Source organism: Hyla sarda, chromosome 11, assembly GCF_029499605.1.
Source record: "Hyla sarda isolate aHylSar1 chromosome 11, aHylSar1.hap1, whole genome shotgun sequence".
NCBI lineage: Eukaryota > Metazoa > Chordata > Amphibia > Anura > Hylidae > Hyla > Hyla sarda.
The window spans coordinates 10,385,098-10,412,055 of NC_079199.1; the positions used below are offsets into that span (position 1 = coordinate 10,385,098).

Below are 26,958 nucleotides of genomic sequence, written 5' to 3' on the forward strand. Positions count from 1 at the left end.
AATGCCAAAAGTCTGCTTCCAGTTGATGCAAAACTACTATGATTACAAATTCAACTCTGCAACGTGGTAAAACTCATGTTTGTCACAGTAATCATTAAGTTTAATAAAGTTAAAAAACATTGAAAGCCCCAGCATAAAAATAAAGTCAACTACAACTCCCAGCATGCTTGGACAGCCAACAGTATGCCTCTATCTGTTGCAAAACTACAACTCTCAGCATGCCCGGACAGCTAATGGCTGTCCGGGCATGCTGGAAGTTGTAGTTTTGCAACAGCTGGAGGCAGAGAATTACTGGCATAGATAAATACTTGGGTTCTGATGACAAACTCAACTCTGCTATATGGTAAAAACTCATGTTTGGCGCAGTAATCATTCAGTAGAATAAAGTAAAAAATCATTGAAAGCCCCAGCATAGAGATTAAGTCAACTACAACTCCCAGCATGCTCGGACAGCCAACGGTGTGCCTCCTTCTGTCTCAAAACTACAACTCTCTGCATGCCCGGACATCTAACAGTGTGCCTCTAGCTGTTGCAAAATTACAACTTCCAACATGCTCGGACAGCCAACAGTGTGCCTCCAGCTGTTGCAAAACTACAATTCCCAGCATGCCCGGACAGCCATTGGCTGTCCGGGCATGCTGGAAGTTGTAGTTTTGCAATAGCTGGAGACAGTAAAATAGGCATAGATAAATACTTGGGTTCTGATGACAAACTCAACTCAACTACATGGTAAAAACTCATGTTTGCTTCATTAATCGTTTAGTAGAATAAAGTTAGAAATCAACCATAGTTCCACCATAGAGATGAAGTCAGCATTACCTCTCATCAGATAATAAGTCTTAACAAAAAAACTTGCCAAAACTACAAGGGCAAGTGAAGAGTTAATGCAGTGCTCAAAAAACCGCAGGCTCCCGTAAAAGTTCAGAAAAGTCGAAAGAGAGAGAGAAAAAAAGCAATAGGCAGAAGTAAAGCGGGTCCACAATGCACAGCAGCCTTAATGAAGCGTCTTCGGCAGCTTCCACACGGTATAGACAGCCTACCGATGGCGAGCAGCTCATACCAAATCCTATAGCAGGAGGAGGGGTGCAAAAAATAAAAGGCAAACAAGCCTGATCTCTATGCAGATAACACATGGATGACTCGCTGGGGCAGGGCTAATGCACAGGTAGGGAGCCAATCATAAAAATCGGGATATTTAAAAAAAAAATAATGCAATAGACAAGAACAGAGTGAACAGAGGTTCTAGATAACTGCAGAGCATTAACCCTGCCCATGCTGGTTCGACGACTTATTCAGCTCTGCTGCATCAGTGCATTCAGATGCATCGCCTTATTGTCGATGATATCTTTGCTACTACTGAATAATCCACTTAGACACCTAAAGTAGTCCCCACTATTTTTCCCCCCTCTTTCCTCCTCCTGGGGACTGTGGCATTCAATCACTCTTAGGATTAACTCAGCGTGGAGGCTGTACTGGGGGAAGTACTAGGTGCAGCTGTGCAATCCTGCCTGCTGAGATCTGATCTGACTTTCCTATCTCAGCCACTTGATCGCTCTCACTGCAGAGACGTTGGCTCAGCTTTGCAGGAGGAGGTTCACTGAATGCAGAGCGAAACGCTCCCTCAATGCGCAGGAATGGCTTTGTCGCTGCTGAATGAGAGAGACCCACAGCCCTGTATCCTCCACCACGGCCAGGCGCAGAGCCTGCTTTTGCGAGCCTGACTTTGCCCCCCCATTGTGTGTGTGCAGCATGTGTGAGCTGTTTTACCCAGGCAGGGGGTGGAGGGAGCTGCTGCCTATTGGAGATGGTCTTCTTCTGCTTCTTATTCTTCATTCTCTGGATCTGTGTCTTCGTCTAGCGTGATAGATACTGGAAGAAGAAGATACAAAATATAATAATAATAATCATCAGTATCTAGTGTCTGGTGCTCAGAGTGCAGCTATAGAAGGCTGGAAGGAGGAGGAATTAAACCTGCTGGTGACCTTCAACACCATGGACAGAGACCCAGATCAGCAGAACCTTGTCTAGATCTCTTTCGGCACCTTGGACAGCAGCCCCATTGTATAGGTTGGGTTTCAGCACCTTGGACAGCAGCCTCATTGTATAGGTCGGGTTTCAGCACCTTGAACAGCAGCCCCGTTGTATAGGTTGGGTTTCAGCACCTTGGACAGCAGCCTCATTGTATCGGTTGGGTTTCAGCACCTTGGACAGCAGCCTCATTGTATAGGTTGGGTTTCAGCACCATGGGCAACATCCCCAGATCAGCCCATTGTATAGACTGCCTTCAGCACCTTGGACAGCGACCCTGATCAGCACACTGAGCCGCTTGTGCAGTGATCTGGATCAGCTCCCTGGACAAGGATCTAGCACAGTGATTTGGATTGCTCCCCACCCTTTTTTTTGCACAATCTGGATCAGCACCTGGCATCGGACTGGTGGGGATCTGATTCAGCACCTCACAAGTTGCCAGCACCTAATCCTGGAGCAGATAACCAGCCCTCGGATTACAAGTACGAAACACCTATTTTCACCTAATGGCTTATTGCTGCTGCCTCTACTAGCAGTGGGTGCTGTCCGGTCATGGGCATTATGTCTTTCGTCGAGGATGCCTGCATTACAGGACAGTTTTAAGGATTAACCTGGATCAGGTACATTGCAAGGTCAAAGCTCCAGTCTTTTTACCTATTTACTGTCTACTGGTAAAAAAAAAATGAAAGTGGATTGTCTCTTGTGGATTTACTTCTCCTTGAAGCTTTTCCTAAACTGTTTGTCGGTGGAGGTGGGGGGGAGGCTTTATAGTGCATTATAATGTGTCCTACACAGCAAGTTGCCGGAGTTGAGCAGGTTGCAGAATAAAAAAAAAGGTGTTATGTGTGAACAGGCTGCATATTCTACACATGGTGGTGGTCTCAGCCTTGCTGTCTGTGTCGGGGATGTCTGTACCCACACAATCTCCTTGCTGCTTGCTCTGATCCCCACACCTTCTCCTGCTGCCATCTGTTCTAATGGAGCATTATCTTTGGATTACCTCTAATGAAAATCAAGGATAGTATTCTAGAATGCTAGGGAATGGCAAAGGGCACACGAGTTACCGAAAAACAATTTGCAAGCCTGTGAGCTCCTTCTCCCTGAGGCGCCCAGTTATCATTGTATCTGCAGGTAAAAAGTCTGACTGCAACCGTCTATACTCTAGAGGAGACAGGTAAACACCAAGCTTAATCCTTCTCTAAAATTGTCTTGTGATCTCGTGTCTTATGGCTCAGCTGCATTGCAGACCGCTTTACTTATTAATGCTTTTTCTTTTTTTTAGCATTTGTTAGAGTGAGCTGAAATGCCCAGGGGTTCCTGTTGTATGATGTTCTAGCAGAATAATTTCTATTAAATGGAAAATAAATCTATACAGGGGCACTTAATCTATCCCTGAAATGGGAGATCAGTTACATAGCTTCCTGGACTTCAGCTTGGAAACACAAAGTGCCTCCAATCCAACCTTCAGATCTACACTTACAAAAATATGAAGACAAAATTGCACAAGCTAGAAAGCCATAGAGGAACGGGGAGGGGGAGACGTTGGCTTATGGCAGGATTTGGGTGGTGGTGAGCTATAGACTGGTACAGACCCACCATGTCAAAAAAACATAGGGATGGCTCCAGACTTTAGGATTTCTCCACAAACTGAGCCACTTACTGAGACTTTTAAAGGAATGCATATGTGATTGTTCTAGTTATGTAATACAAGCAGATGGCTTGGTTAGGGAAGGAATGTTGGGGAGGGGGGGGGGTCTGTCAAACATTCAGCTATTGCATAGTCCTAGTGCACAGCCCTGGAATCGGGTTGGGAATCGGTTGATTTTCGAGTCACGAAATAATCCATTTTACGACTCTGAGATATGAAATGGAGGATCGGAGGTTTGTTGGATAAAGTGAGGACGATAATGCACTTGCCTTACAAGATGGCCTCATCAATGTTTCATGTTTATGTAGAAGAACATGTTAATAATTCAGATGCATTATGCTTTATTTGTCTGGGTGGTTTACAGCAGTCAGATATTTTATATAGACTCCTCTGCTATCTTGGCCTTGTCTCCTTTAAGATAAGGCCAGGGTGCAAGGTTTATATGTGTGTGGGGGATATGACCTATTTTTGAGCATCTGATGGGGTAAAGGGGGGTCTTTTTATTTTCTATACTTGCTGCATTTTACATATTTCTATATGAAGGCATTTTCTGGCAGCTGGATGCAAAATGGAACAAGGAGATGCTATTTCCAAGGCTGGCAGGATGGGGGTGCCAGTGGGCCACTTTTAAGGTTCTTTCAAACCTCTTTGCTTTAACCTCTTATGTGCCTCCTTCAAATGCAAAGAACAAACATATTAAAATTCCTTACATGTTGTTGCTTAGGGTGCCAAGATTTATGGAATCGTGTTACTTATTTTACGTGTTGACTAATGCTGTAAGTTGAGCACCTTGTCTGAAACATTGTATCTATTATACCTTGAGCATTTTGAATGATTCCATATGTATTCTATTACTAGAGTTTCTTAGGGACCTAAGAAGTTCCGTAGATTAAATAAGTAATGTATACAAAGTAACTTTTATATGGTGACACTCACCAGAAGTTTTCAGGATCAGGGTTTGAGTGTTGTTAAATACATCTAATCTGTTGAATATTTACTAATACATTAGATACATTTATGATCCTCATTAAGCTTATTGTCTGTTTAGTATGTCTATGCCATATGTTAATATTTTGCTGTGTTTTTCAAACAGTATGTCTCAAGCTGTTGCAAAACTACAACTCCCAACATGCATGAACAGCCTATGGTTGTCCGGGCATGCTGGGTAGTTGTAGTTTTGCAACAGCTGGAGGCACACTGCTCAGGAAACATTGCTGCATAGTGTAGAAGCATTTCATTTTTTGCAAGCCATTTTAGAGCTTGCAGGTGTTAGGTGAAGATCTCTGTGAGGGACAGTGATCTGTAATGACCAACAGCTGGAGACTCACTGTTATATAGGGATTTCCAGGGAACTGTAGCTTTCTTTGGATACTAGTCCTATGTCGACTTCCTTATCCCATTCATAGGCAAAAATATTGAGTGTTCTTTAAATTCTCTGTGCAAAACAATCTGGGTCCCTGACAGATGCCAATGAGAGAGAACTGTCTATATGACAAGGATAAGGCTGCTGAATCCACCCCCCCCCCCCCCCCTCCTCCTAATAATCTGCCTCTTTTTTCCCATTGTGATCCCAGAGATTTGTTACAGAAGGAGCTCACGCCATTTTAGGTGCCCTGTAGCTGCATTCAGAGCAGGGATTTACATGGAATCAGAGCAGCCTGACATTTTTTTTTTCTCATCCCCCGCCTCTGAAAGGATTCCTGTACATGCTGCTTCTTCAGATTGCGGAGACCTCATCATGCAACTGCAGGGAGGGGGAGAGAAAGTGAGAGAGGAAGAAGGGAAGGAGCCAGATAAGGGAGAAGACAGATGGAGATGGGGATAAGAGGAGAATGGATGTGAGGACTAGGAGAAGGAATAGAAAGAGATAGAAAAGGAAGGAATGAGGAGAGAGAATGGAGCAAGAGATGAGAGAAAGAGAATAGAACAAGAGAGTGGAAGGAAATATATAGTATCAAAGTTTATTACTAGATAGATAGATAGATAGATAGATATGAGATAGATATAGATAGATATGAGATAGATAGATATGAGTTAAATAGATAGATAGCGATAGATAGATATGAAAAACATGGATAGATTGATAGATAGATATGAGATAGATAGATAGATAGGAGATAGATAGATTGATAAATAGATAGATATGAGATAGATAGACATGAGATTGATAGATAGATAGGAGATAGATAGATATCTTGATAAATAGATAGATATGAGATAGATAGATATGAGATAGATAGGAGATAGATAGATAGGAGATAGATAGATATATTGATAAATAGATAGACAGATATGCGATAGATGGCGATGGATAGATGATGATAGAAAGATAGATAGATAGATAGATAGATAGATATGAGATAGATAGATAGATATGAGACAGATAGATAGATAGATAGATAGATAGATAGAAAGATCTCCAATAAAAAGAGAGGGGACACTTTCCTCATATCTGGTCTTTCATAATCTCATCAATAGGAACATAAGCAGAATTATGATATTGGATGTTCACAGTCGGATATACAAAAATTGAAAGATGCACTTTTGATAAGAGAATGGTATTATTTATTATAAAAATATATAAATATATATGACATTATCTGCAGGGCCCTTGTGGAAATGCCGATAGATATATAAGGATAAAATACAATAAAATATTTATGTGAAAGTACGTATCATCTATATTATTCAGCCTCTGTAGAGAAATAGTGTGCAGGCAATGTGCACATATGTCATGTGATGATCAATGTCCGTAGCATACACGTCTATAAGGGTATATAACAGTGGAGAGCTTATAGTCCGTGTAGTAGTTACTATGTAACTATAGACATAGGTGTAGTCCGTGCAGTCACTAGATAACTAGTTGTAATAGTTCAGGACAGTTCGCCTCACCCGTCCTGGCGTGGTCCAGCGGAGCTCTCTCTATTTACCGGCTGTGGCTTCCAACTTGGATGCCTAGTCACTTCCTGGGTTTAGCGAGTCCTCAGCTCCGGCGAGCCAGGGGAGATAGAGGTCTGCTGGCCGGTGTGTCGATAAATTGCTTTATGCGCACAAGGAGTAGATAAAGTTGATTGTAGCTGTATCTTTGCTTCAGTATGTGGCTTTTATAGATTGCTGTATAAGATGAGAGGGGGCTAGACATGTTTTGAGATCTGCTGAATCTCTTTTTCAATAGCAATCTCTATTGAAAAAGAGATCCAGCAGAACTCGAAACGCGTCTAGCTTGCAGAGGTGGTTGGCTCTATGGCAGTGGTCCCCATACTGTGGGCCTCCATCTGTTGCCAAACCACAATCCCAGCATGCCTGGACAAATTGTAGTGTCCGGGCATGCTGTATCTATGCTTCAGTACGAGGCTGTTATAGATTGCTGTATAAGATGAGAGGGGGATAGACACGTTTCGAGATCTGCTGGATCTCTTCTTCAATAGCGATCTCTATTGAAAAAGAGATCTAGCAGATCTCAAAAAGAGTCTAGCTTGCAGAGGTGGTTGGCTCTATGGCAGTGGTCCCCATACTGTGGGCCTCCATCTGTTGCCAAACTACAATCCCAGCATGCCCGGACACATTGTAGCTTTGCAACAGCTGAATGCACACTGTTTGAAGACATTACTCTACAGGACTGGTCTTCAACCTGCGGACCTCCAGATTTTGCAAAACTACAACACCCCCTCATAATGTTTGGGTAACCACAAGGGCAGAAGGACTTCCTTCCAATTCTAGGAGAGAACAGCCTCATATATATATATAGATATATATATATATATATATATATATATATATATAATATTTTTTTACATTTTATGATTATTTATTTAAAATGTTATATATTTATTTTTTTATTTTATACATTTATATATTTATTTTCATCTCTGCTATGAAGATAAATGTGAACAGCCTTTAAAAGCCTCATCTCATCTTTACATGGTCCTTACTGCAAAAGGTGAAGCAACAGAGCAGTAAGGGAACAGATAGGCAACGGATTATTGAACTGTCTGTGGTTCCTAACTATTCCAGGACAGCTGGTGCATTGCCAGAACTTTATTATTTTTCTCTTTTCATTCTCTGTTCTAGTCATACACTGTACACCAATGTCTTCCATTCAGTGTGCCTTCAGCTGTTGCAATACTCCATCTCCCGGCATGCCTTTGGTCGTCCCGGCATGCTGGCACTTGTAGTTCTGCTACTCTGGTTGGGAAACATTGCCATAGATAAAGGTGGATTTACAAGAATAAAAATCCCCATTGAGCAACATGGTTATGGTTGTGTTCACACGATGCTGTTTCTCATGCATTGTTGATAGAGATCTCCTGGAATTTGGGCAAAATTGTCGCAAAATAACATCAGTTTTGCAGCGGTTGTATTTAAATAACAGTTGTTTTTGTTTTGTTTTTTAAACAAAATTGCCAAAATCACAGTAAAACAGCATAAAAAATGCTGAAAAACCGCACAGTGTGAACACAGCCCATTACTTGCACTAGGAGACATGAAGAGGGGGTTTCCATTGGAACATGCTCTATTTGGAATATAATGGCTATTGGACATTACAGGGGTGGAGGGGACCTCTATTTAATCCAGAATAGAGCACTAATGCTAAGTATAAATGGTGCTCTGGAGGACTGAACAGTATTATAGTAGTTATATTCTTGTATATAGGAGCAGTATTCTAGTAGTTATATTCTTGTATATAGGAGCAGTATTATAGTAGTTATATTCTTGTATATAGGGGCGGTATTATAGTAGTTATATTCTTGTATATAGGAGCAGTATTACAGCAGTTATATTCTTGTATATAGGAGCAGTATTATAGTAGTTATATTCTTGTACATAGGAGCAGTATTATAGTAGTTATATTCTTGTATATAGGAGCAGTATTATAGTAGTTATATTCTTGTATATAGGAGCAGTATTATAGTAGTTATATTCTTGTATATAGGAGCAGTATTATAGTAGTTATATTCTTGTATATAGGAGCAGTATTATAGTAGTTATATTCTTGTATATAAGAGCAGTATTATAGTAGTTATATTCTTGTGTATAGGAGCAGTATTATAGTAGTTATATTCTTGTATATAGGAGGCAGTATTATAGTAGTTATATTCTTGTATATAGGAGCAGTATTATAGTAGTTATATTCTTGTATATAGGAGCAGTATTATAGTAGTTATATTCTTGTATATAGAAGCAGTATTATAGTAGTTATATTCTTGTATATAGGAGCAGTATTATAGTAGTTATATTCTTGTATATAGGAGCAGTATTATAGTAGTTATATTCTTGTATATAGAAGCAGTATTATAGTAGTTATATTCTTGTATATAGGAGCAGTGTTATAGTAGTTATATTCTTGTATATAAGGGCAGTATTATAGTAGTTATATTCTTGTATATAGGAGCAGTATTATAGTAGTTATATTCTTGTATATAGGAGCAGTATTATAGTAGTTATATTCTTGTATATAGGAGCAGTATTATAGTAGTTATATTCTTGTATATAGGAGCAGTATTATAGTAGTTATATTCTTGTATATAGGAGCAGTATTATAGTAGTTATGAATTCAGGTAGAAAAACAGACATGGTGCACATCTACAATCTTGTATAATGATCTGATTGCTTCTCAGCATAATATCAAAAACTAACAGGTTGTTAGTATACATTTTTGATCAAAAAGTACAAGCCCACTCGCCACGTCAAGGCCACCTATTTAGAGTGGGTCCCTAACGTCCCTAGCATAAAATGGCGCAGCACCGGGCGGCGACCACCACCGCCGCGACACCAATGCCCACAGGGGGGTACGACCCACCGGCAGAGCGGCCCCAATGCCACTCAAACCAGTCTATGGGCCGCACTCCCCGCAGACACGGCGCCACGGCAGCAACGGACACCGCACAGCACCACACCAGTGTGAACAAGGTGTAATGGCTTACTTACCATACTCTCCCAGTCAGACTGGGAGGCAGCTAGGAAAGAAATGACCCATGTGTAGCTAACTACTGCTTATATAGGGTTATACTTATTATAGTAGTTCTATTCTTGTACATAGGAGCAGCATTATAGTAGTTATATTCTTGTATATAGGAGCAGTATTATAGTAGTTATATTCTTGTATATAGGAGCAGTATTATAGTAGTTATATTCTTGTATATAGGAGCAGTATTATAGCAATTATATTCTTGTAGATAGGAGCAGTATTATAGTAGTTATATTCTTGTAGATAGGAGCAGTATTATAGTAGTTATGAATTCAGGTAGAAGAAACAGTCATGGTCGCACATCTACAATCTTGTATAATGATCCAATTGCTTCTCAGCATAATTTCAAAAACTGCATAACAGGTTGTTAGTACATACGTTTTGATCAAAAAGTACAAAGCCCACTCGCCACGTCAAGGCCACCTATTTAGAGTGGGTCCCTAACGTCCCTAGCATAAAATGGCGTAGCACTGGGCGGCGACCACCACCGCCGCGACACCAGTGCCCACAGGGGGAACGACCCACTGGCAGAGCGGCCCCAATGCCATTCAAATCAGTCTATGGGTCGCACCTCCCCGCAGACACGGCACCACGGCAGCAACAGACGCCGCACATCACCACACCAGTGTGAACAGGGTGCTACAGCTCATTTACCATGCGCTCCCAGTCTGACTGGGAGGCTGCTAGGAAAGCAATGGCCCTTATGTAGCTAAATACTACTTATATAGGGTTGGGCTGAGGGGGTGGGAAAGAGTGCAGACACATGTTCAACAAAAAAAAAAAAAAGAGGGGATAGAAATCACAATGTGAATTCAGGTAGAAGAAACAGACATGGTCGCACATCTACAATCTTGAATAATGATCTAATTGCTTCTCAGCATAATTTCTAAAACTAACAGTTGCCGCGCCATTTTATGCTAGGGACATTAGGGACCCACTCTAAATAGGTGGCCTTGACGTGACGAGTGGGCATTGTACTTTTTCATCAAAATGTATACTAATAACCTGTTAGTTTTTGATATTATGCTGAGAAGCAATTAGATCATTATACAAGATTGTAGATGTGCACCATGTCTATTTCTTCTACCTGAATTCATATTGTGTTTTCTATCCCCTCCTTTTTTTTGTTTGTACATGTGTCTGCACTCTTCCCCACCCCCTCAGCCCACCCCTCGGACCTCTATTTAATCCAGAATAGAGCACTAATGCTAAGTATAAATAGTGCTCTGTAGGACTGAGCATTACTATGTATTGCATGGACACCTCTTAATTTGAATGAATATCATGCAATACCAGCTGGACAAGGTGAAAGATTAGTAGAGGTTGTCCCTTTATATAGGAGTATTATAGTAGTTATATTCTTGTATATAGGGGGCATTATTATAGTAGTTATATTCTTATATATAGGAGCAGTATTATAGTAATTATATTCTTGTATATAGGAGGCAGTATTATAGTAGTTATATTCTTGTATATAGGAGCAGTATTATAGTAGTTATATTCTTGTATATAGGAGCAGTATTATAGTAGTTATATTCTTATATATAGGAGCAGTATTATAGTAGTTATATTCTTGTATATAGGAGCAGTATTATAGTAGTTATATTCTTGTATATAGGAGCAGTATTATAGTAGTTATATTCTTGTATATAGGAGGCATTATTATAGTAATTATATTCTTGTATATAGGAGGCAGTATTATGGTAGTTGTATTCTTGTATATACGGGGCAGTATTATAATAGTTATATTCTTGTATATAGGAGCAGTATTATAGTAGTTATATTCTTGTATATAGGAGCAGTATTATAGTAGTTATATTCTTGTACATAGGAGCAGTATTATAGTAATTATATTCTTGTATATAGGAGGCAGTATTATAGTTGTTATATTCTTGTATATAGGAGGCAGTATTATAGTAGTTATATTCTTGTATATAGGAGGCAGTATTATAGTCGTTATATTCTTGTATATAGGAGCAGTATTATAGTAGTTATATTCTTGTATATAGGAGCAGTATTATAGTAGTTATATTCTTGTATATAGGAGCATTATTATAGTAGTTATATTCTTGTATTTAGGGCAATATTATAGTAGTTATATTCTTGTATATAGGAACAGTATTATAGTAGTTATATTCTTGTATATAGGAGCAGTATTATAGTAGTTATATTCTTGTATATAGGAGCAGTATTATAGTAGGTATATTCTTGTTTATAGGAGCAGTATTATGGTAGTTATATTCTTGTATATAGGGGCAGTATTATAGTAGTTATATTCTTGTATATAGGAGCAGTATTATAGTAGTTATATTTTTGTATATAGGAGCATTATTATAGTAGTTATATTCTTGTATATAGGAGCAGTATTATAGTAGTTATATTCTTGTATATGGGAGCAGTATTATAGTAGTTATATTCTCGTATGTAGGAGCAGTATTATAGTAGTTATATTCTTGTATATAGGAGCAGTATTATAGTAGTTATATTCTTGTATATGGGAGCAGTATTATAGTAGTTATATTCTCGTATGTAGGAGCAGTATTATAGTAGTTATATTCTTGTATATAGGAGCAGTATTGTAGTAGTTATATTCTTGTATATAGGAGCGGTATTATAGTAGTTATATTCTTGTATATAGGGGCAGTATTATAGTAGTTATATTCTTGTATATAGGAGCAGTATTATAGTAGTTATATTTTTGTATATGGGAGCAGTATTATAGTAGTTATATTCCTGTATGTAGGAGCAGTATTATAGTAGTTTTATTTTTGTATATGGGAGCAGTATTATAGTAGTTATATTCTCGTATGTAGGAGCAGTATTATAGTAGTTATATTCTTGTATATAGGAGCAGTATTATAGTAGTTATATTCTTGTATATAGGAGCGGTATTATAGTAGTTATATTCTTGTATATAGGAGGCAGTATTATAGTAGTTATATTCTTGTATATAGGAGCAGTATTATAGTAGTTATATTTTGGTATATAGGATGTAGTATTTTAGTAGATGTATTCTTGGACATAGGAGGTAATATTAGAATATGCCATGTGCTCATTTGTTACCTAAGAGAAAATGATTTGTTACACAGGGGATCCCCCTAATTACTCAGTAGAGTAGATAGCTGCTCTGGATAACCTAGCATTGCTATGTCCTGTATGACATGTTCGCCCATTCATTTTTAAAACTACAATGCCCTTGATATGACTGTTATGGCATGATGAGAGTTGTAGTTTTGTGAAAGCTGCAGAGCCACAGATTGGATAACATTGGTCTAAAGTAATTTTGTGACTAGTAGGGCAGGTTATAAGTTGTAGTTTTGCAACAGCTGGAGAGCCACAAGTTGAAAAACACTAGTGTAAAGTAATATGATTGCTAGGACATGATGAGAATTGTACTAATGCAACAGCTGAAAAGTCATAGATTAGAAAACACTGTTGTAAAGTAATTTCATGATTGTTAGGGCATGATGGGGGTTGTAGTTTTGCAACAGCTGTACAGCCAATATGGAAAACACTAGTGTGAAGCAATGTTATGATTAAAGAAGGAAAATATTAAGCTAACCTCCTATATCAGTGCGCACAAATCCTCACCAAGTCGGGTGCTGAACGAAAGAGAAAAAAAGTTTGTTGATCGTGAAAAAATAAATATTTATTGAAATCTTTTTAAAACTTCAAGGACAACACACCACCGCATAGTGAAACTACCAAAAAAATAAAATGCGTTTCCAGCGCATGCGCACTCTTGAACATCAGTTCAAAACACGTTGTTATTGAAATCTCATTTAAAGTTCCATAACACACCAGCGTACAGTGAAACTACCAGATAAATCGAGAGAGCGCGCATGCGCTTGAAACACATTTTTTTGTCTGGTAGTTTCACTGCACAATGATGTGTTATCATGGAACTTTGAGGGTGCGTTCAGACTGCTGTAATCTCGCTGAATCTCCGCTCGCTGAATTCCATGAGTGGAGATTCAGCGAGATTTAGCCTGGTAGCTGCCGATGAAATTCTTTGGCGGTAGGACCATGCGGCACCGTGCTGTCACCATTGACGGCTGTGCAGTTCTCGCGGAATTCCGCTCGGAGAGTGAACATGTTCATTCTTTGTGTGTAACAATTTCAGTGGTGGAATTGTCCGCTGCTAAAATTGCTCAGTGTGATCGGGTGTAAAACCCATTCATACTGAAGTTCACTGCGCGGAATTCCGCTAGCAGAATTCTGCCCGCAGGATTCCGTGGGAATTACGTAGTGTGAACGCACCCCTAACAAGATAACACACCACAGTGCAGTGAAACTACCAAATAAATAAAATGCATTTCAAGCGCATGCGCACTCTTGCTCTCTGGTGATCAAGAGCGTGCTTGCATGTGAATCGCATTAGATTTGTCTGGTAGTTTCACTGAACAGTGGTGTGTTGTCATGGAACATTTAAAACAATGCAATTTCAACTGGTGATCAAGAGAGCGCATGCGCTGGAAACACTTTTTATTTGTCATTTGTCACAATATTGCTTTGCAACAGGAAAAATTGACCCAGCACATGTAAAAAATACATCTTAATTGAAATTGTGTTAAAGTTCCATGATAACACACCACTGTGCAATGAAACTACCAGAGGATTAAGATGTGTTTCCAAACTTTCTTCTTTTCCTGTTGTAAAGCAACATTATGACCGTTAGGGGATTGTGAGAGTTGCAGTTTTTGCCACAGATTGGAGAACATTCATGTAATTCATGTGTTTTATATAAATATATATATATATATATATATATATATATATATATATATATTTTACTGGAATTTTTCTGGACACTATTTGAGAATCTTAATACAAATTATGCAAATATGACTTAATTCATGTCGGCGAACGTTACCTCTGAGCAATAATTAAGCCCGAGACACAATTGGCAATTTGGGTTGAGTTTTTTTTTTTTTGCGTTGCCTGTTGGCAATAATGAAAAGGGGAAGCGGAGAAAATGACTTCTTTAGGTTTTAATTTAGCCAGTTAATTAACACAAAGCCTCCATGTGAACTCGGCTCCGAACCAGAACATGTCGGAGGATGTTTTACAAGGCTGCGCCAGGGCCCCCGAACACGGAACGACAGTATTATGAGTCACGTCATGTGTTGATTTGTTCAATCAATTATTATAGGCAGCTCGGTGCTCGGGGCCATCTTATACCATAGCATTAAATTGTAAGGCATACTATATTAATTATTACTGAGTTTCTCTTCCTGCCAATGCACTTGGGTATATTTGTCAAGTTGGAGGCAAAGACATAAATGCTAAGTTGGTACAATTTGCCTTTGTTTTAGTTTTTTTCCCACCGTTTACATGATATATTAGTAACCAGCTTCAATTACGTCAACCTAATGTTCCAGGCAAGGGATCTGCCACTGATAAGTCTATGTAATATGTGTTGTCGGGAAAGAGTGGAGGTATATGCTGGTGTGAGCCCTGAATATGTGTGCAATCTGTTAACATGACACCATCCCATTAAGGTGTGATAGACTATACCCTTCTTACTTGTACATGTTGAACAAGTGTTTCCCAAAACATGTGCCCCTAGCTGTTGCAAAACTACAACTCCCAGCATGCCTATCCGGGCATTCTGGGAGTTGTAGTTATGCAACAGCTAGAGGCACAGCGGTTGAAAAACACTGTCATAGATAGAAGGTCTATTCAAACCATATTGCCTACAAGACCTTGCCCACAGAGAGCTGATCTATTGATCACTGTACCTCAAAGAGATCTTCACCTAACACCTGCTATCTCTAAAATGGATTGCAAAAGCCAAAATGCTTCTATGCTCTAGAGCAGTGTGTTTCTAAACCAGTGTGCCTCCAGTTGTTGCAAAACGACAACTCCCAGCATGCCTGGACAGCCAACCGCTGTCTGGGCATGCTGAGAGTTGTAGTTTTTCAACAGCTGGAAACTTTCCAGTTGGGAAACCATATTATCTACAAAACCTGGCCCACAGAGAGATGGGACTGATCTATTGATCACTGTCCCTCACAGAGATCTTCACCTAACACCTGCAATCTCGAAAATGGCTTGCAAAAAACAAAATTCTTATATGCTCTAGAGCAGTGTTTCCCAATCAGTGTACCTCCAGCTGTTTCAAAACGACAAATCTAAGCATGCCCGGACAGTCGTTGAGCCTAGTTCTTCAATGTTGCAAGGCAGTGGTTTGACACACTGAGCCGCCATGAAAGTTGATTGTTAAAGCATGAGTTCAGAGACTGGATCCATAGCAAAGGGTTGATTGAGCCTCAAGTTTTGGAATTTGGGCAGAGTATCTGTTTCTCATAAAGTTCCTGACGTCATCAAGTTCATGACGATGTGTCATCATTGTCACCGTGTAGAGGAGGTACAGTATCTCTTCTACTACTGGGGTTTGTGATCTCTTCTTCGGGAATACCTTTCGCCCGCCTTGCTATGAGCCTGAGGTCAATCCTCTATTCTAACGCCATGCACACTTGTGATTAGTTCTCCAATGTTGAAAGGCAATGGTGTGACACACTGAGCTGCCATGATATAAAGCTCTTTTTAAGTATGAGTTAACATATAGTACCCATGACAAAGAGTTAATTGAGACCCAAATTTTGGTATATGGTTTACATCGGGGTATAGTATATTGTAGAAAAATATGGACTTCTCTGGAGAAAATTTCCCACTCACCTCCTCTCGAGATCAGCTCCTTGCCATGAGTCTACTTCTTCCATTTTGGATGTGTCATCGTTGTCATCCTCTCAATGAGGTATCACTTCCATCTCTTCTACTACTGGGTTTATTAAAGAGGTACTCCTGTGGAAAACATTTTTTTTTTTTTTTCAAATCAACTGGTGCCAGAAAGTTAAACAGATTTGTAAATTAATTCTATATAAAAATCTTAAAGTAGATGTCCAGTGCGGACTAATCCTATTCCATCCTGCCCGGGCTGCAAAAAAAGAGAAAATACATTTTAACTTACCTTCCTCGGCGGAGCTCTGGGGGAACGTAGGAAGATAAGTGAAAGTTTGTTTTCTCTTTTTTTGCAGCCTGGGCAGGATGGAATAAGAATACTCTGCACTGGACATCTCCTTTAACCCTTCCAGTACTTATCAGCTGCTGTATGCTCCACAGGAAGTTGTGTAGTTCTTTCCAGTCTGACCACAGTGCTCTTTACTGACACCTCTGTCTATGTCAGGAACTGTCCATAGCAGGATAGGTTTGTTATGGGGATTTGCTCATACTCTGGACAGAGGTGTGAGCAGAAATCATTGTGGTCAGACAGAAAAGAACAACACCACTTCCTCTGGAAGCAGCAGCTGTAAAAAGAAGAAACTAGGGTGTGCCCCTTGTCAGGACCATTAAAGAGTATGGAGTAGTGAAGGCATAAGCTGTGCTGGATCAATGGTGCATACCAGATGAAGATCCAAGTCCAGGATCAAAATGCGTAGTTATTATCAATAAATTGCGTCTTAATACTACTCAAACTGTTGTCCGGGAGAAGCGCCGTTGATTCAAGTCCATTTAATCTTCCAAACATTACCACTGTGTGTATGGTAATTTCTTTAGGAATACCCTTTAACCTGGCAGATGGTGGCAATATGTCAGATTCAACCTCAATCCAGCAAGGCTGTGATACACTGAGCTGCATTTTGAAGGTACTTTTTATGGTCATGACAATGGCCCCTATTAGCATCTATCATCAGTTTTGGATCCCCTACCTTGCTGTTAGATTTCCTATAATACTATAAGTTGACTTGAGCGGCTTTGTTACTTTATAAGTTTCACAATGTTTGCCGGAAACTTACTATGACTTAAAGTTGGCATAGACATGGCCGGACTAAAAAGTGGATAAAAACCTAATTTCTACCTCCCAGAAAAGTTTATAATGACCGTATCCACAGATGAAAATTATAATGTTGGTGATTATGACGAACAATGATAATTATGACAGTGATGAGGAGAACAATTTACCACAATTACCATAATGACAATAACACCAAGGGCAACGAAGATGTTGAAGATAAGGATGATGGACGCCGCAATGCAACAAGCAATGATTGAAAAGCTGACTATTGGAATGACGCCAATGATGATTACAGAAATGAGGATGATGAGGTAGATGATAATCATAGAGTTAATAAAGTAGATTATGCTAGTGACAAAGATAATATCGACCAGCATGATAAGGATGATGATGATGGTGATTTAAATGATGACGATGATGATCATAGAGTCAATGATGTAGATTATGACCATGATAATGGTCATATGATAAGGATGATGATGGATGATGATGATTATAGGGTTAAGGATATAAATTATGGTTATGACAATGACAACAATATTGACAAGGATGACAGTGATGATATAGACGATTATAATGATTTGGATAATAATGTAGATTATGCCCACGATAATGATAATATTGACAAAAATGATAAGGATGAGGATGAGTTAGGGTTAAATGGACACTGTCAAAGCCAAAACCTTTTTATATGTTGTTACTGATGAAAAGTAAAGACCTTTTGTAATATGGTTGTTAATTTTTTTAAAATATATTTAATAAAGAAAATGGCTCCCAAAAATCCCACCACCAGGGGTCACAATACCTACAGGGGCTCTAACCTGTCCTGCAGCAGTATCAGACTTGTCCATGAGTCATAGACAAAATATGTCTCATAGACAAGGCATGAGCAGACACACCAATCCTCCCACTACCACAATAGAGGGACACGCCCCCTTTCCCTGAGAGGATTTCAAACATCATGAGCTAATGAAAATACAAATTTTTTAATAAATATAGGTAATAGAGGCATAAAAAAAGTAAATGTACATGGTCAGGATTAGTTATTGAGTAATATATATATTTATATTTATTTATTTTAATCTGACAGGTACGCTTTAAGGATATAGATTATGGTTATGATAATAATGAAAATATCGACATATATGATGATGATGTAGACAACAATAAAGATTGGGATAATAATGTAAATTATGACCATGATAATATTGACAAGAATGATTACGATGATGATGATGTAGATGACAATGATGGAAGATCATAGGGATAACAACGTAGATTATGGCCATGATAATAATGACAAGATTGACAAGGATAATGATGATGATAATGATGATGATGATGATGAATTTGGCCATAATTAGAATAAAAATGATGGCTACTATCCAGCCATGGAGACCTGATGGGACCAACAGTGCATGTAAAACTACTGTATACAACCATTGGGACACAAAGGAAAGAGTAGACTTCAAGTTTGGAAAGGGCGTTGTGCTTTTTACTTCCCCTTCTTCCTCTGTTTTGTGGGATCAAAGGGCAATGTTACCCCAGGTACCTTGGTTGTGAGGGTGAAGAGCCCTGTATAGGTCAACTCCCTCATCCTAATGAAGAAGGCAGATCGGTCCAACCTGAGATTGTCCTACATGGGCTCAATCAATGGTAGTGGTCTCCAACTGAGGCCCTTCAGATTTTGCAAAATTTCAACTCCTAGCATTCCTACAATGCCTGGCTCATAGAGAACTGGGACTGATCGATTGATCACTGTCCCTCACAGAGATCTTCACCTAACACCTGCTATCTCTAAAATGGCTTGCAAAAACCAAAATGCTTCTATTCCTTAGAGCCGTGTTTCCCAACCAGTGTTCCTCCAGCTGTTGGAAAACTTCAACTCCCAGCATGCCCGGACAGCCAACGGCTGTCCGGGTATGCTGGGAGTTGAAGTTTAGCAACAGCTGGAGGGCCACAGTTTAAGACCACTGATCTATGTTTTGCATGCCCTTTTTGACACCCATACAGTGACATCTTGCCATACATCCCTCCTTTAAATTCTCCCATCCACAAAGAACCTCCTCCCAATGTCCATTCATAGAGACAGCACCCTCCTGCAATTTTAACACATGAACAAGAGTTGAAGTAAAGGTGTAAATGTTGCAACATTTTATATTATTTTTTAGTTAAGGTCATTGAACTATAACTAAAGAATCATGAATATCTACTTCATTTTGACATGTTCCATTTATTGTGTCTTTTAAATAAATCTCTTGTTTGCGGTGTGACCGGGAACATCAGGGTTAATGGTGGAGGTCACGAACCTTCATTCGAGCAGGAGCCGAGCGAGATCGCTGTATAAACAGATTATTTATTGATTTATTTGTTCAGTGTAAAATTCCTAGTCTGAGTCCCCTCCATAAATTTCCTTATTTAGTCCTTCGAGTTAAGGGATGATCGGCGCGGGTCGTGACCTGACCAAATGACGACTTTTAAAGCAATTAACTTTTCATTGTAGGTTCTAGATACAGGTCAGGAAAATGTATTCAAAAATAAAAACTGCTGACACCGGGAAAAAAAAAATGACACTTTATATCGTCCTATATCTTCCTCTTTTCTATACAGACACAAATAGCTAAAACATAGTTGTTCGCCTTATCTGTCCTATCTATGGCCTGATGTGGAGATCTCATACCATGGGGTATGAATAATTATCTTGTCTGTAATGATGAAGAAGATGGGGTAGATGCAATTCAAGGTCGTCATAACAAAGATGACTATGACCATGAGGATGATGGAAATGTTAAAGGGGTATTCCAGGCCAAAACTTTTTTTTATATATCAACTGGCTCCGGAAAGTTAAACAGATTTGTAAATTACTTCTATTAAAAAATCTTAATCCTTCCAATAGTTACTAGCTTCCCGGGAGCTGTGCAGTTCCTATGGGGATATTCTCCCATCATGCACAGCTCCCGGGACGTGACATCATCATTGAGCAGTTAGACAGAAAACTTCAGAAGCTAATAACTATTGGAAGGATTAAGATTTTTTAATAGAAGTAATTTACAAATCTGTTTAACTTTCCGGAGCCAGTTGATATATATATATATATAAAAAAGTTTTGCCTGGAATACCCCTTTAAGGATGGTATTGATGCTGGGAGTTGTAGTTTTGCAACAGCTGGAGGCACACTGGTTAGGAATCACTGATAAAGATGGATAAAGGGGTTCTCCAGGAATAGAAAACCACAGCTAATTTCGAGACTTGCGATGAGTAATTTTATTTTACATTTACAATTACGGTAACATGCACTGTAATGATGGCTGTCCGGGCATGCGGGGGAGTATAGTTTTGCAACAGCTGGAGGCACCCTGGTTGGAAAACTGACAACAGGCTTTGAGGGAGGAATTCTTCTGTCATTTCACAATGCTCAATAATTACAGCAAAGATATATAGTTGTAGCTTTAAAGCGTACGTGTCAAATCACAGAAAATAAAATAGTGCTTATACATGTTACTCTCTAGGTCATGCAGGTTCTTTTCATGTATTTTTATGTGTCTAGATTCCGTATTTGGCTCACAAATTCCTCTGTTCTGCTGCTCACTCATTCTGAAATCCACTGCTCAGTATGGGGCATGTACCAGGCAAGAGCTGAGCCCTCCCTCACTCGCCACGCATTCACTCCCTCCCTGAGGCTTCTGTGCTGTTCTGGGTATCTTCATCCAATCACTGCAGGCTGCTCTGTAACCCCCTCCTCTCTGTTTTCACACTGCAGTCTGATAGGACAGGAGTGAGCACAGAGGAGTGCTAGTCCCGCCCCCACTTCCTGGACTTTGTCCCTGCCCATGCTTCAGCTGGGACAAAGATGATGCTGCAGCCGGACAGGATTATGTTCTGCATGGTATGGGGACCCCTAGTGGTCTTTTTTTTTAATTTCTATATATATATAAATAATGATTTCTATAAAATGGAGATAAAAATCTTTATAAAGTATATTAGAAAGGTTGATGTTGTGCCAAAATGTTCAACTCTTGTTTTTGAACCTGACATTGCCCATTAAACATTAAAGGGGTACTATGTACCTAGACATCTTGTCCACTATTCAAAGGATAGTGGATAAGATGTCTGATAGCGGAGGTTTCCCAGCTGCACGTTAGTTTAGAGCATCGGGTTCAGCGCCGGAGGCTCGTGACATCACGGCCACGCCCCCTCAATGCAAGTCTATGGGAGGGGGGTGACAGCCGTCACGCCCCCTCCCATAGACTTGCATTGAAGGAACATGGCAGTGACGTCACAAGCCTCCGCATCACCAGTCATCCGGCACAGAGCGAAGTTCACTCCATGCATCGGATGTCTTGGGTGCCGCAGCCGAGATCACGGGGGTCCCCAGCAGTGGGACCCCCGCGATCAGACATCTTATCCCCTATCCTTTGGATAGGGGATAAGATGTCTAGGGGCTGAGTATCCCTTTAATGGACAAGCATTTAGAAAAGTCGATCTTCTATGTAGAGCACTGGTAACATGGCTTGGCAACACCAAAGCCAGTGTTGAAGACCCCGCATAAGTCTTTCTTTTTTTTTTCATTTACAATAAATATACACTTTCTATGGTGCTAAGGCACAACAAAATTGTAATGCCCTAAAAGTAGCATCTTACATTGATCCCTCTTCATGGCAGCCACAGTATTAGTCCCAGTACAGTATCCAAGAAATATTCTATCTCTGTTACGTTATTCCTTGCACATTGTTACAATGTATCACTCATAGATATCTTTATGTTTCTGAAAGCAAACACAAACATACGGAGATAATTTGTAGATTCCTGACACCCGTTTCCAGTTTTCCTCACTTTAATTGGCTGTTTGCAGCTTTATGTAAAACATTGCAAACCTTTCACCAAGGAGACCGTACATTGAGGTTTAGTTCATTTTCACCTCCCTTTCTAATGTTCTAGATGTTTGATTATCTTAATGAGCGAGCAAATTATATCAATATCGAATGTAAATCCCGTCTCTGCTCCGCTGTCATGTAATCGCTCTGCTCCGCTCCGCGCAAATCTCTGCTCCGCTGTCATGTAATCGCTGATTTGCTGTATTGTGGTTTTACTGAATGTGTGAATTACAAACAAAAGCAGAAAGAAAAAAGGATTGAACATATTAAATGTATCAAATGTCAGGACAAATAATTATAGTATTTAGATTGGAAAACATCACAGGGACACATATCTCCATCTTTTGTATCACTGGTAAAGCCTACACAGACAGCCCTACAGTGAGGTATAGGCACAAATAAGATGTAATTCATCTAAATGTGTTATTATTATGAATATGGTTTCTATAGTAGTAATAGAGTTTTATGATAATGCCCACCTAAGCCCCTTTGTCCACAGGTAAGCCCCATTTCTATGGGCAATCTCATTAAAACCAATTTTTGCTATAGCACTCCGTATGGTAAATAAAAATAAATCTTTCTAATGTACTTTCTAATGTACCAAGTTTTCTGTTTTAGTTGTGTTTAAAAAAGCTGCCACTAGGTGTCTCCGTACTTGTCCGGAGCACATTTCCTCCATCTCTTGCACAGACTTTGGACTTCTGCTTGCCTGGCAGAAGTCCAAAATCAGGAAACGCAGCCTGAAGTGCTGAGAAGGGTGTGTGCAGCCTCAGCCAATCATAGCTCATCTCACACTGAACTGCTCTGGGCTGTGTGTAGCAGAGTGAGGGAGGAAGTTCTCCCCTGTATGGCTTCAGATGATTTCACGCCTGCTGGGGAATGCCCCTTCCCAGTCTGTGAATCTGAACCTGAGGCTGAGCAGAAACAGAGTAATATCAAGGTAGAAAACTAACAAATAATAAAAATAAAGGCAGGGGGTGGTTTATCGTGATGGGGGCAGTGACCTGGGAGGATTATAAAATTTAACAAGATCATGAGAGGTTCTCTTTAAGCTATATACCAGACTTAGGGAATGTATCTGCTAAATTATTGATAAGATCCAGATACTGAAACAGGTATAAACCTGTTTGTAATCAATCACCAGTTTATGTTCCAATTCTGCCAGATTCCACCGAATTGTAAACATTATTTTTTTCTAATGTGTTTCTATTTTCTGAATGTAATTTTTTTTCTCTCTACGATATTATGGTGGCAGCCAGCCATCTTTCCTGATCTGTTTTCACAGCATTTAGAGATATATTTTACAGCAAGCCCAATGGACATAGGCAACATTAGACAGGAGCTGCCCCATTCACATGAATGGGAAAGGTATCTGGGTGTGCTCCGTGACTTGTCATGCCCCTTCCCCTAGACTTGCTTTGAGGCCGTGACCGTGATTTCATGAGCCTCCACCCTGCATTGCCAGTCATGTCTGGGGTGCCGCAGCAGAGATCGTGGGGGTCCCTAGTGGCGGGACCCCCACGATCAAACATCTTATCCCCTATCCTTTGAATAGGGGATAAAATGTCTAGGAGTGGAATACCCCTTGAAATCTAGTGTATGTAAGCTGCTTTTAGAATATTCTTACAAATGTCTAGTGTTGAGCGGCATAGGCCATATTCGAATTCGCGAATATTCGCGAATATATGGACGAATATTCGTCATATATTCGCGAATATTCGCATATTCGTTATATTCTCGTTTTATTTTCGCATATGCGAATATTCGCGTATGCGAAAATTAGCTTATGTGAATATTGGCAAATACAAAATTAGCATACGCGCAAATTCGCATATGCGAAAATTAGCATATGCGAATTTTCTCATATGCGAATTTTCGCACGCCAGTCTCACACAGTAGTATTACAGCCTTCTTTACACCACACGAGCTGGAAGCAGAGAGGGATGATCACTGTGATGTGTACTGTGAAGAAAAAAAAAACGAAAAAAAAAAAAAACGAATATTCGTAATTACGAATATATAGCGCTATATTCGCGAAATTCGCGAATTCGCGAATATGCGATATTCGCGAATAATATTCGAATTGCGAATATTCGCGAGCAACACTACAAATGTCCTGCCTACGTGTTTTGCTCCACCAGGAGTATCATCAGGGCATATGAGGTGAGTTGCCCTTGGCATCTCATCCGGTATTCCAAAGGCTAAAATTGGGCTTGGATATTTGTTATTCCAGATTGCCAGCCATATGTGAGCTGAACTTTACATAGAGACTTTCTGACTCATAATGGGACTCCCCAGATTGGAACCCCCTCCATGATGTCCTAATGCCTCAATTATCCACATATAAACAGGACGTATGAACAGGACCTTACCCCAATAGCAACCACATTAATGGCCAAATAAAGAAATAATAATGGTAGATCAATGGAAGAAAGCTTCAGGCTACATCAATGCATAGTAATATTGACTTTGTATGTGACATAATACTATAGGTTTATGTATTGTGACTATGCTCCGTCTGTTCAGTGAGCAGAGCAATGATGCGGCCCATCAATCAAGCGAAGGGCGGCGTCACTGCCAGATGAAGATATGGGACTAGGAAGAGGAGTTCCCCGCCCAGGGGACTACTTATGGGCACAGTGGGGAGTTCCTATCCCACCATGCCTGGGGACAGGGGTGTCCCCTGGGGATGGTGAGGATAAATACTTTACCCTATATAACGCTTTGCCAAGCATTATACATGGTAAAATCTGATGATTGGTTTCCTTTAATCCTACCAGTACTTATCAGCTGCTTTATGCTCCATAAGAAGTTCTGTAGTCCTTTCCAGTCCGACCACAGTGCTCTCTGCTGACACCTCTGTCCGTGTCAGGAACTGTCCAGAGTAGGAGCAAATCCCCATAGCAAACCTCTCCTGCTCCAGACAGTTCCTGACACGGACAGAGGTGTCAGCAGAGAGCACAGTGGTCAGACTGGAACAAACTACACAACTTCCTGTGGAGTATACAGCAGCTTATAAGTACTGGAAGAATTAAGATTTTTTAATAGAAGTAATTTGCAAATCTGTATAACTTTCGGGCACCAGTTGATTAGAATTTTTTTCCCCCACCGGAGTACCCCTTTAAGCCTCTGTCATATGATCTCAGTAAATACATGATATTTTTCAGGAAACAATGAGTCGGGTTCCTATGAACATCAGAAATGATTCCTCAGATGAAAGCTTTGTCGGATGCCTGTGATTATTTTTTCGTTTCGCCGGCTCCTGACCCTTCATACAGAACCTTTGTATTCACAGCCGATAATTGTTAATTATTGTTACAGTAATTTTGCTCATGTGTCATCGGCCCTGACTGATTCTCCTCTAAACACAAAACACATCTGTCTGACTTATAATGAGTGTTCTTTATATCACATCTGCCACATGGATTTATGTGGTTTATGACTCTGTCTGGAAGCCGCTCCTGAGGTTATCTCCTCCCAACCAATTCCCAATTAAATGGCGATAAAGTACTATGCTCCTTATCTAGGAGTCAATCCTTAACACCAATCTGACCGTCTCCTGGGACTTTGTGGCTGAGCTTTATGACCTGATTTGACCCTTTTGCCTTCTGCAGGATATGTTATTCTCAGCCCATGACTTTCCAGAAGATCAGCACTAGAGAGCAAACCGATTCTGTCTAAATTTCACATTCTCTGCACCCAGCCCAGCTGTTCAGTGTACTGTACAGGAGCAGGGAGCTCTTTCCTTTGATAGGAGTCCCTGTTCCTGTACTTTTCCCAGGTAACCACAGGGTAATTTGAGCACTTAAAAATCCAAATTGGCATACAAATCCAAAACAAATCTGACAGATTTGCCAAACAGACCATGAATAAATCTTGGGATGTCCTCTCCTGAAATACTCTGTTCTGTTAGGAGACCCTTCCTCTTCCACTATGTAACACAGTCTTTGTCTTCCAACTTGCCTCCATTCCCTCCCTTACTGTCACATGGAGCTCTATCCTCACTAACATTATCACTGCACCAGATAATATCAATACACATCTTTTTTCAAGTGGCCCTCATTTACTATTGCAAACCCGACATGTTTTGTCAGGTTATGCGCCAGATTCTGTCGCATTGCGCCAGAAATTCTGTCTGCGCCAGATTTTGCTAAGAAAACCCGAAAAGGGGGCATGGCCACTGAGCCACTGGGGGCGTGGTCTCCAAAAAGGGGCATGTTCCCTACATTTTTACAAAAACCCAACATATTTACTAAGGTTTCCACATAAGATGTGGTGGATTTGAGCTTTGGAAAACCCGACAGATCAGAGAATGTTTAAAAAAAAGCAAAGTGTAGGGAAACCTTAGTAAATACTGTGGAAAAAAAATTGTAGGGAATTAAAACCCACAAAGTAACCTACACTCCACTCTTAGTAAATAAGGGCCGTTGGGTTTTATGGGTTTTTCCACTATGTCCATATGGGAACACCCTGCTCCTTTGATGTAGTGATCAGTCTATGACATCCAATAAGATGATCAGTCTATGACATCCAATAAGATGATCAGTCTATGACATCCAATAAGATTACAACCCGCTCCTGCAATACTCGGTGCTGCTCACATCTTGCTCCTTCCACTATTTAAAGCATACCTGTCAGATCC

At 40.0% G+C, this 26,958-nt stretch overlaps 1 protein-coding gene across 3 annotated transcripts in view; it reads left to right on the forward strand.

Annotated features, from left to right (window-relative positions):
• The first annotated feature begins 688 nt into the window (after positions 1–688).
• LRFN5 (leucine rich repeat and fibronectin type III domain containing 5) overlaps positions 689–26,958 on the forward strand; it is a 246,301-nt gene continuing 220,031 nt past the window's right edge. For 2 of the 3 annotated variants that reach the window (XM_056544986.1, XM_056544985.1), the window contains exon 1: positions 689–3,202. The gene's annotated coding sequence lies outside the window, so the exon portion shown is untranslated. Of the gene's footprint in view, positions 3,203–3,904; positions 3,924–26,958 lie in introns of those variants that run through there. The other variant, XM_056544987.1, reaches the window with a different exon arrangement.